Below are 20740 nucleotides of genomic sequence, written 5' to 3'. Positions count from 1 at the left end.
TGCCTGGCTAAACCCAATGCTGGCAACTGGAATTTGTAGGGTATCAGAGAAAGTGAAGCCTTCTTACCATGCCAGAGATGCAGTCATTCTTTTTATCACAAAATGTGAACAACCATACATAGGACATAGAATTTTCTGCAACTTAAAATGTGTCCTGATACAAGGAAGTAACCAGTCCATGGCAAACCTCTACGAAATGCACAGAAGAAAGTTAGCAAAATCCAAGATCCCACTGGAAAAGAAATGCTATTGCATCAGGAGAGAAACTGTTTTCTAGTTTCATCTGGAAAAAAGGATTTCTGTTAATTTCTTAATAATGAGGAATATTAGTTAAGATATTGATGTGACAAATAGAGGCTTAAATTCAATAGAATGTATAGTGGCTCATATATAAGGTTCTAATTAGCAGCTGGTTCTTCTCAACACAGAGAATGGGGAACCAAGCTCCCTCTACTTTGTGGCTCTGAATTTCCATAGGGCAGTAGATGGAAATGGGAAAGAAAGCAGGGAAGAGGCACATTTGTTTCGAACTGCCTTGACCTGGAAATCAGTGCCACATACTTCTCTGATGAGAGTTCATCACGTGGCCACATCCAGCGGCAAGGAGGGGGAGGGAGGTGGCCTGTGGCGGGGCAGCCTCCTCCAGGTTACAACTGGGCTCTATGGAAAAGGAGAAAAGATGCAAGTGGGCAGCCAGCCCCTGCCTTAGGAGGAATGGCAGATGCCAGAATTTCATGTGTGATGTTTGTGGGTTTACCATCCGGCATCAGAAGAACAAGCAAGAAACTTTCCAAGTAGATCTCTGCCTCGTGAAGTTTTACCTTCTCCATCGGTTCTCAATGTAAGTGTTCCTTTTTGCTGGGAGCCTTCCCTAGCCCCACCAGGTACTTCCCATCCTGCCTGGTGGGGCATAGTGGCCTCGTGGGTGCTGTCGATTCCGACTCAGGTTGCCCTCACCAGGCTGTGCCTGCCCCCCAGGTGCTGTGAGTGTTGGCAGCGAAAGCCTCCTTGCCGTTCCCTTCTCTGGAACTGCCCTCAGCCCAATTGAGCCACTTTGCCTTGGAGGTTACGGGACCCTCCCCTGACCCTGAGGACAGCCGACAGCCAAGGACTGATGGACATGTAAGTAAAAGAGGCCATTCCCAAGGCAGAGCCAACCCTGCTGTTCAGTTCATACCCCAGAGCCCCCCATGGGCTACCTCGAGGCTACCCTCCAGCTCAACTCCTTTCTCTCCCTATCCTGCTTCTCTCGTTCCCCTTCTTTGAGCACATCCTCCCCACCCTGCAAGAAACCTGTGCCCTGGAATCCCTGGTTTAGGTTCTGCCAGGCCTAAGAACATGAGCCACCTTACTTTCTAAAGTTGAGAGACTGTCTGTAATCTTCGTGCATTCCTTCTACTGCATTTCATTTTTTAAGGAATGAAAAAATGGGCCATAACTGCAATTTCATCAAAAAATAAATTACTAGAGTTTCCCCCCACATCAGTTAAATTAAACTCTTTAATTTACTAAACCCTCCACGTTTCAGGACTTTACACTGAGAAGGACCTAGGAGCCTTTTGTGATCCTCCATTGTCGGTGGACCTTTTTTTCTTCCATATACTTAGCAGGAAGGAGGTGGGCAAACATTTTTACATTTTTAACCACCAGGGAAGCCTCCTTAACCAAAAAATACAAATGAGCCATAGCCTCGCATCCATAAGCAGTTAGTACAAGGTGAACTGAGGCTCTGATGGAATCTGAATTGATGCAGCAGCTTAGCTCAATGCCCAGGACATAGCAAAGTGGTCATAACTGTTCATGTTCTTCTTACTTTCATCCTAAAGTATTTCCACTATGGTTTTGCTGTTTCTGTATAACCCCTGAGATAGGACGCAGGAGCCATAGTTGGCCCCATTTATCAGAAGTAAAATTGAAAACATCAGATCAGCTTCAAATCATGACTCCCCAGAGCAGCAATCTGGGATGCCATTCATTTGGTCTGAATGTCCCCCAGATTTGCTACAGGAATCTCTGGCGTGCAGTCAGCAAGGGAACCTCTATTTGTTATATAATGTTCATTCTTGGCTTATGACAATAAGAACATTTTAGGTTATGGAATGAATTAATGCTCCATTAATATATTTAATAAGAATCAGACATGACATCATTGGTGTGTTTTAATTAATTCCTGTGGATATATCTACACGGAACTATCTCTTGAGGTGAAACATGTAGAAACATATTTTAGAATTACCCTGATGGTGAAGGATAATGAGTCTTTTGCCTCTCTTCAGACCAAATTCTCATAATTTCTAGATTAATGTGTAAATGTGGGAGCTCAGTTTCTCATGCAGACATTTAAACATCCCTGTAATCTCTCCATCAGCAGACAAATGGATTTCTCTCTCCTAATCAAAGTACACGAAGTTTTGGCTAACTTAAACTACTTCTTCTCTTGAAGGAATAACTCCTCTGTTTTGCAAATCCACATACTTTTCTGTCTTTCTAGCCAAACATTCACCATGAGAACTTTCCCCCACATTCTGCAATTACGTTGTTATTTTCTGACTACCCAAAGTTTATCTTGGTTGTATAGTTTGTTGTTGCATTATTCAAGTTATCACTTATTTTCTGTCTGTTACCAGTTGACCAGCTTGTCTAGATCTGCTCTGACAGCCATGCTTCAGGAGAATACAGATCATGTGTCATACACTGCAGTGTCGCCCTCACTGTGCCTGGCACACAGCAGAGCCTACAGAAGATGCTCAAGATATGCTTGAATGTGTGAATAAATGCACATCTCATTTTCCTCAGTGCTATCATTGCTGGGTCTCTGAGATGAAAGGGGGTCAGGAATGTCATACGCTTCCTCAGCTCACTTCCTTGACCCAATATGACCCAAGGGTGTTGGACAGTCAAGTGTGGAAAGGAATTCTCTCCCTTGCCCCCCTCTCCCAACACATCCTGCCTAGAGCCAGCTTTAGACATTGTTGGCAAGAGAATGTCTATAGTCAGTTCGGATGAAAAGGTCATTCCAACCTTAGGAAAGGTCTGTGATATCTTTCCCTCAACAAGGAGCAAGACCCTATTAAGTGCCCATTGAATCACAGATAGTGTATGGGTATGGAAGAAGGGACACACAGTCGGGGCTGTGTGTTGTTACATATGGAAAATGTGAATATTTGGTATATTTCTTGTGGTTAGTTTCTAAGGACACAATTATAAAGTGTGTGCATAACACATTATAAGTGGTATAATTCTAAGGTGATTAGTGTATATTTATTTCACTGTAGATGTTTGACTGTACATCACTGTGGATATTGGGACTTTTGTAGCATAGCACTGAGAACCAGCAAGAGACATCTGCTTCCCTTTATGCTGAGTGTAGAGTTCTATGATTTGTGTTTCTTAGACTCATGTACTCCTCTAGAAATATGCTTTGTTCAGTCATGCTTTATGTGTCACCCTGTTTGTGAGGACAACCTTGATGTTCAGCCTTTCAATTCAAAGACGGGTGAAGAGACTTGAAGAACATGGGCCATGGTGTCAGTCTCCAGCTTCTGCTGGTTTAGTGAATTTTGGGATGTGATTTGATTTCTCTGGTATTCAGTTTCCCCATCTATAAAGATAGTAGTATCTACATGTTGCAATTGTTTTGAGCATTAAATGAGATGTGTATAAGCCACTTAGCATAGTGTTTGGAAAAAAAATGCAGTCATTTATCCATTCATTTAACAAATATTTGTCATGTAGCTGTGATGTGTCAGCCTACCTTCTAGTAGAAAGAGACAATTTAAATAACGTATACAGTATATTCTTCATGTTCTATGGTGAAGACTAAAGCTTGGGGGGGGGGGATGGGAAATTCTGGAGTGAGATTTTTTGTATAGGCCTCATTGATAATGTAAATTTGATTAAAAAAAAAAAAGTCCTTAAGGGGGCAAGGGAGTTAGCCATGTATGAAGATAAGGGAAGAGAATAGAGGAATCAGCAAATGCAAAGGCCCTGGGATTGGAGCATGTTTAATGAGTTTAATGAACATTCCAAAGGTCAGTTAGAAAAGAGAAGAGAAGATCAGATGTGCAAGGTGATGGGGAGCTTGATCAAGTAGAGTCTTTTGCAGCCAATTCAAAAGGTGTGAGCACAGGGATATGGAGGGAAACCTCCAGGTCCATATTCTACCACCTGCCAAGACTTTGAAGTAGGGTAGAGAGGCATCTTAGACAATCACATGCTTTCCCTCAGCAGGTGGTTTGAGCAAAGCAGTCCATACATTTTGAAACTTATTATCACTGTTCCCTTGCACAGAGAAGATACAGATTGCCCATTGTGGCAATCTTCAAAAGCATTTTATGATTTACTTTCATTTTTAGTTTTGGACAAAAATAAAATGAGACATTTTTTATCAGCAACAAATGACACTAGATGATAAAGGGGTAATATATTCAATGTGGTAAAGAATATTAACTATTAACTTTGGACCACAATGCTCATTCAAGATGGGGGTGAAACAGAGACTAACATTGTTAAAAATCCACAGCTCTTGCTGAATAGACTTGATACATTTTGGTTAAAAAAATTTGGTTAAACCTTATTGCTGCTTATAGCTGTGAAAGTGTTTTTGGATGAGATTGACATTGTAATCAGCAGACTGAAGAAAGCAGATTGCTCTTTCCAGTGCGGGTGGGCCTCATCTAATCTGTTGAAGGCATAAATCAAACAATGAGGCTGAGGAAGGGGGAGTCTGCCCTCTCTGCTTGACTCTCTTCAAACTGGGACGTTGGTCTTCTCCTGTCTTTGAGCTTGTGCTTGGACTGGAGCTATACCATCAGCTCTCTTGGGTCTCCAGCTTGCCAGATGCAGATCTTGGGATTTCTTGGCATCTATAACCATATGAGAGCCAATTCTTTAGTATCATCTATCTATGTATCTATGTATCTATCTATCATCTATGTATCTATCTATCATCTATGTATCTATCTATCATCTATGTATCTATCTATCATCTATGTATCTATCTATCTATCTTCTATCTATCTACTTATCATCTATCATCTATCTATCATCTATCTATCTATCATCTATCTAATATCTATCTTCCTATTGGTTCTGTTTTTCTAGAGAACCCAGACTAACACAAGGCTAAATTTAAATGTCACTTCCTCTAAGAAGCCTTCTTGTCTTTATTCTCTGGCTCAACCACTTGTTTCTTTCATACTACTTATGACAAACAGAAAGTATCTCATTGGTCTGTTGTTGTTGTTGTTTTTTTTTTTTTTTTTAACTTTTTATGCATCTCCCCAAGTATGGTATACTTCTGAAGGCAGAGAACAAATAAGACCTATTTATTTCCTAAGCCTTACCCAAAGCCTGATGCAAAGTGGGCTCTCAGTAAATATATGTGGAATAAGTGAGTGGATCAGTAAATGAACGCTTGAGTGGTGGGCATTTTGCCTGGGTAACTGTAATTTTTTTTAGTGGACTGAAATGCTGTCTCTATACTTCTCACTTAGAAACCATAATCTTCGGTCTTGGATCTTCATCCCTGGAACTCAAGATTACAGTTTCCAAGTGGATTCCACATGTGTACCTCAAAAATCCAAAACTGAACTCAATTTCTTTAACCCTCCAGATTTGCCTGTTATTACCAAACTTTTTTGGTTATAATAGTCCAAGCACTCCCCAAAGTCACTCAAGCCCAAGACCAGGAACCATCATCGTTCATCCCTTTATTTACGGAGCAACCCCACACTGTATCACAGCACACACGATGGTGAACCAAACAGACACAATCCACGTCCTCGTGGAGTTTATCCTATCATCTTTCTGACAACTCTAATCATATTGACCGCCAAGACTTGTCTGCTCATTCTACTTTAGGAATGTCTCTTCAGCTGGTACCTACCCCTCTCTCTTCCACTCCTTTTCTAGATCAAGCTGACATTATCTCTTATCTGAACTTTTGTAACAGCTTTCAAGTTGGTTTCCTTGCTTCTAGTCTCATTTCACACAAACTCATTTGTCACCCTTAGAATTATTTTTCCTAAAACAAAAGTTTAACTGCCTGACAGCCCTACACAATCTTTCATGTCTCAACATCAGTTACAGAAGAAAGTTCAAACTCTCGAGCATGGCATGCCAAGTCCTTTATGATTCAGCTCTGTCAAGACATTCAGGTCTATGAACATGACCTCGTACCTTATCCTGGAATCCCCCCTCTGCTTTTACGTATCAACCTGGCAAACGTCTTCAATCCTCTCCTTTCTTGCTGAAGCTTTCCTGACTCCTGTGACCATCCAGGCAGATGCAAGAGCTTTTGGAACCATGTTCTTATAACCCTGTATCAGAATTTATGCCATCAGACTTCATTATGAATGTCAAACATGTTTACAGTTCTGGATTTCTCACCAGATGGTGGGCAACTTGTGAGTGGAGGGCGTGGTTTAGACAAACTTCTGTCTGTACAGAGCTGGCAACATTGGAAATATTACTGAATTTTTGCTTAATAAAGAAATATTGACCAGATGAAGGACATATGTTCAGTTATTTGCCTTAAAGTGATACTTATCAGTGTCAGAGCTGACCCAAATCTCCAAACTCCCACTCCAGTGTTTTTTCACCAGACTAAAGCAGAATCATATTGAGTCTTTCTAAATCTATATTTGTTTGGCTTAGAATTTCTGAAATACAGTCCCTGAAAAAAAAAATCACCAAGTGGGAAAAGACTCACCAGCTGAACTCCCTGAAAAAAATCCCCAAGGTTAGTGGAGGAAAGAGGGATTTGGAGTCAGGCAACTGTGGGTTTGAACATCTATTTCTTCATTGATCAGCCTTGTTTATAGATGAGGAAACCAAGGCACATACTTTGTGTCATCCTACTATTCTGTGCCTCAGTTTCCTCACCTGAAAACATGACACAGTGTTTTGAAACTTATTATGGGGATTATATCAGATGAATGACAAAAAATTACAAAAAAATATTGACAAAAATTAGAACATTGCCTGGCACATACTAGGTGTTCTAAAATTTAGTTCCTTTTCCCCATTTTTCACCCTCAGGCTTTAATCAGAAATTCAGACACCAAAATGGCTTTTCCGTTTTTGTGAGAAGATGATCGCTCTGCTGATGACCTGTCTGCATCTCACACACACTTTAACAGCCACGGGGTGTCTTCGCTGAGACTCCTTGTCACTCATTAGCAACGTTGCAGGAAAGCTGATAAACCTCACCTCTTCCTCAGCCTCCAACACAACTGGAGAAACCCCCATTTTCTTTTATCATCTGAAGTCTGACCTTAAAGGTTTCACTCTAACCCGAGGGCTTAATTTATCTTCTGTTAAAAGCAGTCGTTTTTCCCTTACATGGAAACTACCATGCCCTGAATATGCACAGTGAGCCCAAGAAGCAGTGCTGCCGGGTTCATCTCAGACACCAGGGAACAGTCCCTCCAGCCTCCCCTTCCACTGCGGGTAGAAGGGGCTTTGCTGGGGCTTTGATTACAGGGCAGCATATGGAAACCTCAGGCTGCTATTGTTCACGCCAGGCTGTAAAGGTTTAAAAGTTGACAGAAGGCCACGAATGGCATTGTATGAAGTCAACCTCATGTTTGTTTTACCTGCTGTACATCACAGTACACTTCCTGATAGCTGAAAGTTTGCATTGTTTTGACTAAATCTGGACAAATATGCATAAAATGTGTACTCAACAGATATTTCACTTAAAAACAAAGAAAGGTTTGTGTTTTTAGATTGCCCCAGAACCTGAGGGCTACTGAGAATTATAAATAAATTTGGCTTCACAGGCCTGCAGTCATAAATGACATTTCTTTAAATGATGGAAAGGGGGAGAATTGAGTCGTACAGGAACCTTCCGTTTAACTCCCTTCCTCCCAAATATGTCCAGCATTTCAAGAAAGCTCCTCTAAATATAACCCTCAGCTGAAAAGGAGCTTTTGATTCCGAATGATTGGGGAAAGACCTGTTTAACTATTTATACCATTGCTTTGTTTTCTTAAAATGGATGCAGAAGGATCACGGGTCCAGCTCCTTTAAACCCCTATGTTTTATCACTCTCCAGTTGATGGGCGCAATCCAGCGTGAGGAAATTAGAAACAGCTGGAGTAGACACAATAACTTCTTTTGAAAAGACAGCTCAAAATTCCTTGAGAAAAACAGAGATGGCACCAGCACTGCGTACCTCAAAGTGTGGTTCCTGGACCCGCAGCATCAGCACCACCTAGGAACTTGTTCGAAATGCAAATTTTGAGGCCTCACTTGACCTACTGAATTAGAAATTCTGAGAGGAGTGCCCAGCAATCTGTGTTTTTTGCAGTCCCCAGGGATTCTGATACCCACGCAGGGGCTAAACATGAGACCTAGACCATGGGGAAGAGTAGCAAGAGAGAAAGAAGAGCCAGGGAGGAGGGACTGGGGACACTTGATAATCAAAAGTGACCACGGAAGGTGCTAACCAGGTGTTTAACACCTAATACTCCAATTAAAAGACACACTATAAACTGCTTCACAGGACAGTGGAAAATGTTGATGCAGGCCAAACAAAGCAAGCCAGAATTAGAAAAGATGTTGATCACAGAGTAACGGTAACAGTCATCTCATTTGGACTCAGATTTTTTTCTTGTATGACTTCGTCTGTGTAGTTATTTTCACATTACTAAACAGAGTATGAAATTAAATTTAAATAGGTTATTAAAATATACTGATATACACTTTTTCCTACTGTGTGAGAGTAATTGGTAGTAATTTGTTTTTCTCCTGCCCAGAAAAACTAGAAAAGCTGTGTAAAAAAACCAAAAAAAAACAAAACCAAAACAAAAAACAAAACAGAACAAAAAAACTGTTTTAAGGCCTCTGGGGGCTGTTTAAGCAATCACATGCTAGAAAGAAGGGAGCTCATTGAGGGGAGCCTGTTTCATCCAAGTTTCCCCTGAAAGTGGACATAGCCTTGAGCCAGCAGTTTCACTCATACATACGTACACAACAACAGGGTATTCACATGTGTACCAAGATGTGTACAAAGAGTTTCATAAATTTACTATTTGCAAGAGCCCCAAACTGAAAACTACCCAGATGTCCATACATCACAGAGTGGATGAGTAAACTGTAGTATATCCACACACGAGACGAGGAGAAGGAACTCATTACAGCTGCAAGCAGCAACATGGGGGCATCTCACAAATAGAGTGTGATGTGTCCCATTTACAGAAAGTCTGAAATCATGCAAAGGCAATCTATGCTGGTAGAAGTCAAGACATGGCTACCTCTGAGGAAGATGGGAAACAGGGGAAGGAGGGGCCCTACTGGGTTCTGGTCGTGTCCTTGTTGCCAAAGCCTGAACTGGTTGTTTGCTTTGTGGCAATTCAGCTTTCTGGATGCTTGTGATTTGGGCAGTTTTCCTTATGTCTTTTACAGTTTTAGTAAAGCTCTTACTTTGTTAAGGAGACTATTTCTTTTATTGCTTCTCTGTTGTCTTAGTTTGGACTCAGTCCATCAAAGGTGTCTGTGCCAACCCACGATGGCCGTGAATTCCCTGCGAGTGACTGGAGGCAGGAGAACGTGCTCACTAAGACTCTCAGGTCAAGGATTAGACGGCCCGGAGGTGAACTGCTGGGTGGCTTTTTCCTTGTATCTGAATTGAGGCGATCACTACAGGGGAAGATAACTTGTAGAACTGGGTGAGGGTTAATGAGGGACTCCATTTGAAGTACTTAGCCCTTACCTATGAGTTCTCGTGGAGGTGGGGGTGGCCTTATGGCCAAGAATAAAGTTATGTATCTAAAAGAAATTGAAAATAGCCTTTCTAAGACCCCTGTCTCTGTGACTGCACCCCTTTTGAGTAACAGAAATATTGTGTTTACTCACTTGGCAGAGTGGAAATCCCTACGAAATCACATTAGATCTGTTTTGGGCAGGGAGGGAAAGAGACAGAGAGACAGAAAAAGAGAGAGTGTTGGGTGAAGAAGAAGGCATGCCACCATGACTGGGGTCATAGGGACTTGATGAGAATGTCACCTGTGTGAAGCAGGGAAAAAGTGCTGAGAAATTAAAACTCCCTAAGAGAATCCTTCGGCCAAAAATTGATGGGAGTTTGTGACTAGTCTCTTGCCCCTCAAACAAGATAACACTGAGATCCGTGTTCTGCACTGTCTCCCAGACGTGCCCAGTGGAACGGAGCTCCAGTTGCCCACGGTGGAAACTGGCCTGACAGCACCCCCAAACTGACCACCTGCCCTTCCTGCATCACTTTCCTCTGCTTTACCAGTGTTTTCTGAGGTCACCTTCCAAATAAATTTCTTGTACTCAAAACCCTTTCTCATTACCAGTTTCTGAGGGAATCTAAACTGAGTCTTTGCCTTTGCCCAACTCATAGTGCACTTACAGCTGTGTTTCTCTGGGAACGTCTATCAACCAGTGCACTACGGCTGCTTCCTTTGAACACTGTAATTACCACTATGCTACTGAGCAGGCTACGACTGCCCCACTGCTCTGAACAAGACTTCTGTCAGTCACTTGCCAGGTCCACTGTGCAGCCCTGCCCCTTGCCTGTGCCAGGCGTCAGGAGTGGGACCACTGTGCCTCTGTGACACAGGCGGTAGCCCATCTCTTTACTCCTTTTATTTGTAACGTGAAGATCTAGTGGAACCAGAAGGAAACAATCCTGCTATCTTCGAGGGACTAAGGCCTCCTGCTGTCTCTCCCTGAAACTCTTTGCTTGGCCAAGAAACCTCCCATTCACTCGGCAGTAGCTCTTGTCACTATTTGCCTCTTTTGAACTTCTGTTCCCCTCCTCTCCCTAAAGTTGGACTTTCCCACGCTGAACCTGCATACTCTTCTTGCTCCCTCTTCAGCAGAGTCTCGATGTTAGTCTACAGAGTTAGCCCTTCTGCTTTTGGGTCCTGGGCCACACGTGGAACCAGAGAGTTCCCAAGGAATTCTCCCTTGAAGACACTGGGATGTGTCAATACATGACTTTATGCACATCTGTGGTAATCTCTCCAAAAGAAAGAATCTCCTGTGTTCTGAATTTTTCAGGATTTAATGTATTTTCTCCTTGTGCAGGATCTTAACACAAACTAAAATGAAGACAGCTTATAAGGCTCCACATTCATGAAGAAAAGGAATGACTTAAAGTGCTAATTAGCCTCATTGGAACCCACAAAAATGCCCCAAATTTTACTCTGTCATCACTCACCTCTGATCACAGAATTTATCAGGGTGCTTTTTCAGTAGCAGCACAATGACTCCTAGAGTCTTACTTCCTCCTAACCCAGCACAAAAACACGGATACAGTTGTTGAATGGTGGGGTAGGGGAGGCCAAGAGAGCTGTGTCCTGGCATCCTTAGAAGGGACGCAAGGGCATGTCATTCAACGTGCACTCCCTGGCGTAAGGGATTTTGTCTCCTAAAAGGCAGGGGAAATTTGCCTGTGGTGGCGTGGGTTGTAATTCTCCAGGGATATTTCTAAGAATCATATCATTAAAATAGCTGCTGAGCAAAAGGCTGCGATTCCCAAAGCCACTTTGAACACAAGTAATAAGAGGCAGAGATGAGGTCATCTCCCTAAAGGTCAGCTGCATCCCCAGATGTGCACTTACCTCAGCCCCCACCCGCAGAGAACCGAAGAGTGGAAAGTGCAGGACCCGTGCCCACGTGTCTGTGGCCGACCCAGCACCTGGCCAGGCCTGGCAGCCAGGACGTCCCCACCCCTTGTTCTCTGCCAAACATTGTTCCGTGTACCTGGCCAGTGCCTGGGCTTTGCAGCCTTAGACACTTAACCACCTTTTCCGAAAGTACCTCACCCACTCTCCCTCAGCCCCACCCCATCCCATCCCTTGACCAGACCTGTAATTACGGGACCTGAAAAGCAGCCTCAGAGATACCACACAGGGCAGGGCGGCCCCCAGCAGGCAGCCAAGCTGCAAGCTTTCCTTTCTATAACATCCCTCCACTGCGGCCTTCCTACATCAGCCGCTCATTGCCTCTCACAGTGGGGCTGTGCCAGCCAGGCCGTCCCTCACATTTCTGGGCCCAGGGCAAGAGTAGATGGAGCGCCCCAGCCTGTGGCTGGCTTCTCATCTTCCTCCTCCCTGGCTCCATCGTCATGCGAGGCCTACAAATGTGTATAGACACCCCGCCCACTTTTCCATCCCCTCTGCCAAGAGCCGCCCCTTGCCACCCCTTAGGCCTGTATCTGTGCACACCCGTCACCCCTCGGGGGAAGGAACTGGGAAAGAGACCTCTGCAGGCCCTGCATGCAGGCTCAGGTCTGTTTGGGCAGGGAATTCCCAGGTCCCATGATGCCTCTCAGGCTGTGGCCTAGAAGGAGCGGTGTGGGCCCCTGGACGGTACATCCACGTGGCCTGCAGATTCTTTGCCCTGGGGGGAGGGGTGCAGCCAGGGAAAGGCCAGAGTTGAACTCTTTAAAAGCGGGAACCGGGGGAGAGGCAGCCAACACCTGCTCTAGGTTTGGTACCAGCACCAAGTTACCAAGGGGTCTCCTGGCTTCTAGTGTCTTCTTTCTTCCACTGAAGTTGCTTGTGGGGCATCCAATCAAAGGTGTTCATGGTTTCTATTGTCCTCTGACGGAAACATAGTTTCTCCATCAGGCCATCCACGGTCTGAACCCAACCTGCCTTCCGAAACCCTTTTCTCCCCATGCCCGAATATTCTGTGACCAGCAAATGGGATCTTAAAAGAGAAGACCCAGTCAGCAAAGGGACCCGCATGAAGTGGCTGCCGTGTCTTCTGAGAAGGAAGAGGTCACCTGCCATCCTTCAAGTCCTCAGCTTTCCTGACTTTACTCCATGCTGAGAGTGGAATTTGGACAGAGGAGTTTGTGTGGCAAGTCAAAGCCACTGGCCTTGACTGTCTTGCTGGAGGTAATAGTTTCCTATCTTTCCTGACAGTCATGGCGTTGATCCAGTTTCTGCCTCCCTCCCCTGGCACGTCTGTCACCTGGAAGCACAGACCTCCAAGCCTACAGGGACTTGCTCTCTCCTCACTGACACTTGTGCTGCAAGAGCTATGCACCTCTGGCTCTGAAGGCTTTGGCCGCAGGTTAAGAAGAGATCTCCCAGGACAACAGGCCAAGGCCCATGACGTTTCCGCAGTCAGAGCCTCTGCCCAGCCTCACTGTCCTGGAGAATTTCAGTGGTTCCCCATCTCTCCATTCCTTGGAGGGAGGCATTGTTTGTAGTTTCTCCCCAGAGCAGTCACGGCTCCTTAGCCACGCTCAGTCCACCCAGGCCACAGCCCCTCACTAATTGCACATGCTCAGTCCCTCATGGAACTTCATACTGCCAGAACTACAGCTCAAGCTGGTGAAACCTCAACTCTTTTTCCTTTTCCTCACCCATCTATTTCTCAACTGAGAGCTTGGGTTACATGCCCAGGGAGAAGAGGCCTGAGGCTGAAACTCATCTCTTTTCACCAACACGAAGCCCCCTTGAACTTGTCTTCACGCACCTCAACCATGGTCATGATTAGGCTGCTTTAGGAGGGGGACTGAATTTTCTGGGCTGCGGTCAGCTCTTACTGTGCTATCAGCAGGGACCAGGAAGTTCTGTTGTCCTCTTGTTTCCCAGCGGCAGGGATAGTCCTCGGGGGACCGCTCAGAGCCTGGCTCTAAGTCTCCCCTACTTCTCACCCAAGTTTCAGCAGCACGGGTCTCAGTTCTTATCCGCAGTAAAGCTCTCTGCCCTCAGGTCTTCCCTCTCCCTTCTCTTGCTTTCCTGGGGAGTACCAGCTCCTGGCTTCCCTATAAAACTGTTGCTGATTGTTGGGGTACTAGCTGAACTCCAAGTACTCCGTCACTAATGGTCCTTGGCTATCAGTTCTAGACATGCATCTAAATGCTAACTTTCATCCTGATTAGAAAGTGAAGTCTTCTTTATCTGTCTTAATGAGAAGAGGTGAGATCTAGAAGCATTTCTAAAGCTTTGCCATTGAAGGGTACCTGCGGAGCTGAGGCCTGAGGCTGCAGGAGTGCCAGTCCCACCGCTCCCTATTCAGGGGAATAACCTCTGTGTGCCTGTGGAATGGGGTTAATACAGCTACACATCACAGGCCGTGAGAGAATAGAATACCCTTAGCCAAGGGCTGGATGCAGAGGAAGTGTTCAAGGCACGCTCAATGCATTATTGTCTTTTTTTGTTATTCACATTATTATCACTGGAAGAGAAAATTGTCCTTCATGAAGGAGAATCATGAATCCTCATAGGGGTCCACTTCTCCTTACAGAGAATAATGAGGAGAACGTCTTCATTTTGAATATAATTGTGCCTACAATGCAGAAAACTGGTAATTTAGAAGAATCAACCAAAGGATTTGATAACCAGCGCTGAACTGGGCTACCGCCCCTTAATGCAACTTATAATAATGGCTGCATTTATGGGGACTTAGTGGTGGCCAGCTGCTCTCATAAGAACTTGATATGAATTGATTCACTTAATCTACTGCAGACTCTTCGAGGTGGTGCTATCACTATCCTCACTGAAAGATGAAGGTATTAAATACCATGCCCAAGGTCACACAGATGTAAGAATGAAGGGCAGGACTTAAACCCAGGCAGTCTCATTTACTCCCGGCTGCAGATCACAGCCCAGAAGCCAGAAGCGAGACAGATGGAGGCTCTGATCTTCAGAGGGAGGCTTCTTTCCACTGTAGACTGCACTTGGACCAGTTACATTATATTGAGGGCAATGTATTTCTTCCCTAATGTGGAGATAACTTTAGTATCTCTGAGGTATTGGTTTGGGAGCTATTTGGTCGTATCCCTGAATGACTAGAAGTAATTCTTATTTGACTTCTCTGATTGGTGGAGAGATTTGGAAAGTGACCAGACATGGAATCCCAGTGCCCACCCTAGAGTGTCCGTCTCCAGCCTCACCACCTCCTCCACCTTGCCCTTGACTGAATAACTCACACCTTGGGGAATGTCCTGTTGAGATTGCAGTAAACCCCAGATGGTCTGACATGGATGGGGAGGACAGTGAACTCTGGGGCTAGGCCAACCCTGTGAGTTTGGGTTGGAATTTAAATGATTTTGCTTTGAAGAAGGAAGCATTTCCTCTGAGGGGGAAGACAAGTGTATGGGGAATCAATACTAAGAACTTTGCTGGTGTGTTTCCTTTGGACTATGGGAATATTACATAAAGCAGACCGTCTAAACTTCTCTAAGTATCCACCAACCAAAGCTTGTTAGGGGCCAAGCTATGGAATTAGGTATATGCAATGGAGGGCCAAAAGCAAAATGTGTGACCTTTGCTCTCATAAGTTGATAACATCATCGGAGAGAAAAGGAAAATCGATAGAAGAACATAGGGTGTTGGGTCAGAAGACATGTCACCAAATCCTAGTCATTTAGTCTTCCTGGGCCTCTGTTTTCTTCTCTACAAAATAAAGTGACTTGATTAAATAACTTCGTATATAGTTTAGCTTTGAGTAGAATGGTGTAGATGAGAAGCATTTGCAAATTTAACCTTGATGCAAGTATCATAGTTATATTTCATTTATTCATTCAACAAAAATGTGTTGAGTGCCTGATACGTGTCAGACACTCTTCTGGGCACATGAGAAGCACTAGTCAAAAAGGAGATAAACAACCCTCCCATCAAGAATCTGATACTATGGCTGGGGAGACAGATGATGAACAAAAAGCAATATAGTAAGTAATTATATAATATTTTTGAAAGTTACAGTAACAGGGATTAAGAGTGTGCAATTTAAATGTGGGTAGGCTTTATTGAGAAAATGACATTTGAATGAAGAGCTGAAGAAAGTAAGGTGATTGTCTGTGTGGATATCTAGGGGAAAAATCTTCCAGACAGAGGAAACGCAAGTACAAAATCCCTTAGGTGTGGGCTCATCTGGTTAGAAAAAGCAGGGAGGTCAGTACACTTGGAACTGAGTAAACGATGAGGAGAAGATAGGGGGTGAGATGGTACCCAGGTTGTGTGGGGCTTTGCATGACTTTGTAAGGGCTTCAACTTTCTCTCACTGATGAATGAGGCAGAAGGGGAGGACCTTCAGAAGGTCTCAAACCCAGTAGTTGTCGCAGGATGACTCGGGTTGCCATTGTTGAGAACAGCCACGATTAGAAGCAGGGGGACCTCTTAGAAGGCTACTGCAGTGGTCCAGGCAAGGGGCAAGGGTGGCACGGGCCAGGGCAGTAACAGTGTAGGTGGGAAGAAGTAGGCAGAAGCTGGGTATATTCTGAACGCAGGTTCAATGGCTTTCTCCATTTGGGGATAATGCAATCACTCTGAGCGTAGTCCTAGTCACTAGCACTCATCAGAGAACAAAGAGTAACTAGTGGAAACTGCTTCCTCCAGTGAGCACTATTTACTAAGGTCAGTGTGAGGCCCAGCTCTGCATCTGTTCCTCTATTCCCAGGCTTAGGTGGCCCTTCTCCCTCAGGACTCATGCTCTTTATATGCTCAGTTCCTCTCTGTACATCTCATCCATACATGAGTTTGGTGCCAGTCACCACCTCCTTCTCATTTACCCACTGAATGCCTTCTGCAACAAGCTGGGATGTGAGTAATTACATAGATTCCTAAATATAGATGATAAATAGATGATAGATGATGATAGATAGATAGATGATAGATGATTGATAGATAGATGAATAATTCCCAAGGAGGAACAAATATAGATAAAATGGTCTCTGTGTTTGCTTATGTGCTTGCTTATTTAGAAGTGTGATATAAAAGGGTCCACCAGGAATTGAGCAATGGGTCTTGTCTTGGTAGTATTACTTAGTAATTGAATAACTGCAAGCAAGTCTCTCAGATCTCTTGGGTTTCTACTTTCTCCCCTGCAAAATGAAACAAGTGGGAAAGGTGTCCTCTAAGAGTCATTTAAGTTTATCCATTGTACTTTCTGCTTGCACCCTACCTCCTATGCCTTTGTTATTTCCTTTCATCTCTCCAGCCAGTTCCCCTGTAGTAGCTCAGCTTAAGCAATATCTTTTCTCTCCTGATTTCTTCTCGTCCTCACCTGCTTCATGAGCTTTCTCCACCATGTGCCTTTTACTCCCAGTAGATGGCACTGTTCAGTTTTGTTTCCCAGTGGTACTTCTTTCCCCTGCTTGAGGGACTTGGTCTGCTGCCCTTTCTGCAAAGTTTGTGTCCTTTTTTCCCTAGATGTGATCACAGAAGAGGAAATAAAGGACGAAATTGATAAGTGATGAGAGGGCCCCCCCCCCTTGAAACACTTGGGGAGGCCAAATAGCCTCCTCTTGCTTCTCAAACAGGTTTATGTTATTATTTTTAACTTCAGGTTAGAGATAAAACAGCAACTGTCTTCCATATTTCAAAGCATTGTTCTAACTCATTTGATCCTTTGACCTTGTGAAGCTGATAATACAGATCTCATTTATCTCAGCTCTGGAGCTCAGAAGTTGTCATAGGATGACTCTGGCTGTCATTGTTGAGAACAGTCAGGGTTAGAAAGAGGAAGATGAGATAGGAGGCTCTTGCAGTGGTCTAGGCAAGAGATGGTGGTGGCTACGGTCCGATGGGAGTGGAAGTGGGGAGAAGTGGTGTGGAGATGGGCAGATGTAGACACACTCCAGGCTTGTTACCTGGAGAAACAGAGTGTCCCCCGGCACTGCTATGCACTAACTTCTGCAAGACTCTCAGTTTCTCTGGGTCTCTGAAGTCCCTCCCTGCTCTAGGATTCTATGAATCCAGGTAAAGAAAATGATCTACAATTGTAGCTTTCAAACCGCTTGACAAGGGACATACTGTTAGCTGGTGGTGGAGTGAGAACCAGACGCCAGGCCTCTGGCAGGTGCTTCTCCTTGCCACTGGCTGAGGATGGTGGGATAAGGCCTATTTCAGCACTCAAAGTTTCTTTTCTTCCCAGAAGAAATCTCGTGGAGGAAAGCCAATACATTTAACAAATCAAAGCAAGCTGCTCTGGTTGAAGGAGAGTAGAGTCTTGAGCTCTCTTGGCCCCCAAGACTGCAAGGAACAGGGTAAAACCCCTAAGAGAGAAAGCAACAGCCCTGCCAATGGACCTTCGAAGCTTCGCGTGCTCTGCGCTGCTCCTCTACACTCATCAAGGGATTCTGGGATCCCTGAGACCAGATTTTCTTCAGCTGCCTTGAGAGTATCTTTCAGGGAGGAGAATATAGCGCATGTGTGGAGAAACTATTATCTGGGGTAGCAGAAGCTATCTGGGCGTGGGTTATATTAGGGTGGGTGATGTCACATTCCCATTAAAACAAACTTTTATGGTTCTTAATTAACAAATGGATCAAATTTAGATTTATTTTCGTAGATAAAGGAGCTTCATAATCAGTCTCCCTTTGACCCCTCAAACCCTGGAGGGTACACTGTGCTCCTGGCATATCCTTGAGGATGCCATGCCCCTCAACATTCCCACTCATTCTGGAAAATACGGCTCCAGAACTTTCCTTGAGCAGTACTCCTGGAAAGCACTGATAGCATTTGGGGCATAATTCTGTTACAGACTGTATTACAGGGTCCCTTGTCTGTGCCTGGCTTGGCAGCAGAGGCCACGTCTTGCCCATCCTCAGCATCAAGCTTCGTGTGACTCCCTGTTGAATCCATGGATGGCAGGAGATGTGTGGGGCTGTGCTGTACTGTTAGGAGGGGAGAGAACGCCATGAACGAAAAAGCTAAGGGATGATGCAGACATTTATTACAGACAGCTTAGTCAAATACATCCACTGTTGCCTCACAAAGAACTATACACGTATATAGTGAACCAAAACGTTGAGGATCACCAGTTTAGGAACAAAGAGATTACATAGTTTGTTGTTGTTTGAAGATGATCTTGTCAGAGTTCCTTTACTAACCCAATGGGCAAATAGGGCCTCAGTGTGACCCAGAATATCAGAACCCATGAATTTAGCATACATGACAGTTCAGCCAACACTGTTTGATGTTACCATGCTTTTTAGGAAAAAAAAAATCAAGGTCAAATTAACTGTGAAAACAGGATTATAGTAGAAACTCTGACCTATGTGAAGAAAACAAAGCACTTTGTAGCAAACTAATAGTACCAGTTTGTATGCAAATAATAATACAAGTTTTATTCACATATTTACATTTAATCACTCATTTGTCTATTTGAAGGTTATGCCTTCAATATTTTACATTTGTACTTTTTATTATTTCTCCAATTGTTCCAAATAAATTCCTTTTGCAAGTTACCCTTATGATCAAGGATGATAAGGACTAAATGACTCCTTGGCTAGTGTTACTACAACAGCTATATTTTCTATGCTTTAGAATTTAGATTTTTTTCACTTAGATATTTAAATCAATTATATCAAAATTTCAAATATCCCCTGCATTATTTGAAAATATTATATTAATTTAGGCCTAAATAGTATTTCTTTAGATAAGCAATGTTTAAAGTTTCCTATGGTCTTAGATTTGATGATGTTTTATGATGAAAACGAAGTATGGGGTTCAGAGCACAGACTCTAGGACCTTGGCTGTCTTGATTCAAATTCCAACTCTGCCCTGTTTCTGCATGTCTCTGAGCAAGTAACTTTGCCATTCTCTGCTTAATTTTCCTCATCTGTAAACAGTGGAAATAAATGTACCAACCAACCTGAGCTATTGGGAGCATTAAGTGACAAGATGCATAAAGGTTATAGTTTGAAAGGGCAAGGACACTGATTCTCCCCAGAACCTTGAGAAGAAAGCCACCCCTGCCAATACCTCAGCTTCAGCCTGGTCCCTAGAAGTGTAAGAGAATAACTTTGTGTTATTTTAAGTCACTAAATTTGTGGTAATTTATTACAGCAGCTATAGGAAACTAACACAGAATTTTATAACATTCAGCTAATAATGGGCAAAATTATTCTGCAAGGATGATATGATATTATACATAGAAAACCCTAAAGATGCTACCAGAAAACTGCTAGTACTAATCGATGAATTTAGTAAAGTAGCAGGATACAAAATTGATGCACAGAAATCTCTTGCATTCCTATACACTAACAATGAAAGAGCAGAAAGAGAAATTAAGGAAACTCTGCCATTCACCATTGCAACAAAAAGAATAAGATACCTAGGAATAAGCCTTCCTAAGGAGGCAAAAGACCTGTACACAGAAAACTATAAGACACTGATGAAAGAACTCAAAGATGATAGAAACAGATGGAGGGACATATCATGTTCTTGGATTGGAAGAATCAACATTGTGAAAATGACTATCCTACCCAAAGCAATTTACAGATTCAATGCAATCCCTATCAAATTACCAATGGCATTTTTCACAGAACTAGAACAAGAAATTTTATGATTTGTATGGAAACACAAAAGACCCTGAATAGCCAAAGCAATCTTGAGAAGAAAAGACGGAATTGGTGGAATCAGGCTTCGTGACTTCAAACTATACCACAAGGCTATAGTGATCAAGACAGTATAGAACTGGCACAAAAACAGAAATATAGATCGATGGAACACAATAGAGAGCCCAGAGATAAACCCACGCACATATGGGCAACTTCTCTTTGGCAAAGGAGGCAAGAATACACAATGGAAAAAAAAGAGAGCCTCTTTAATAAGTGGTGCTGGGAAAATTGGATATCTACACATAAAAGAATGAAATTAGAACACTTCCTAACACCATACACAAAAATAAACTCAAAATGGATTAAAGACCTAAATGTAAGGCCGGACACTATAAAACTCCTAGAGGAAAACATAGGCAGAACACTCTATGACATAAATCAAAGTAAGATCCTTTTTGACCC

Source organism: Hippopotamus amphibius, chromosome 12 (genome assembly GCF_030028045.1).
Source record: "Hippopotamus amphibius kiboko isolate mHipAmp2 chromosome 12, mHipAmp2.hap2, whole genome shotgun sequence".
Classification (NCBI taxonomy): Eukaryota; Metazoa; Chordata; class Mammalia; order Artiodactyla; family Hippopotamidae; genus Hippopotamus; species Hippopotamus amphibius.
This window is presented reverse-complemented; position numbering follows the sequence as displayed.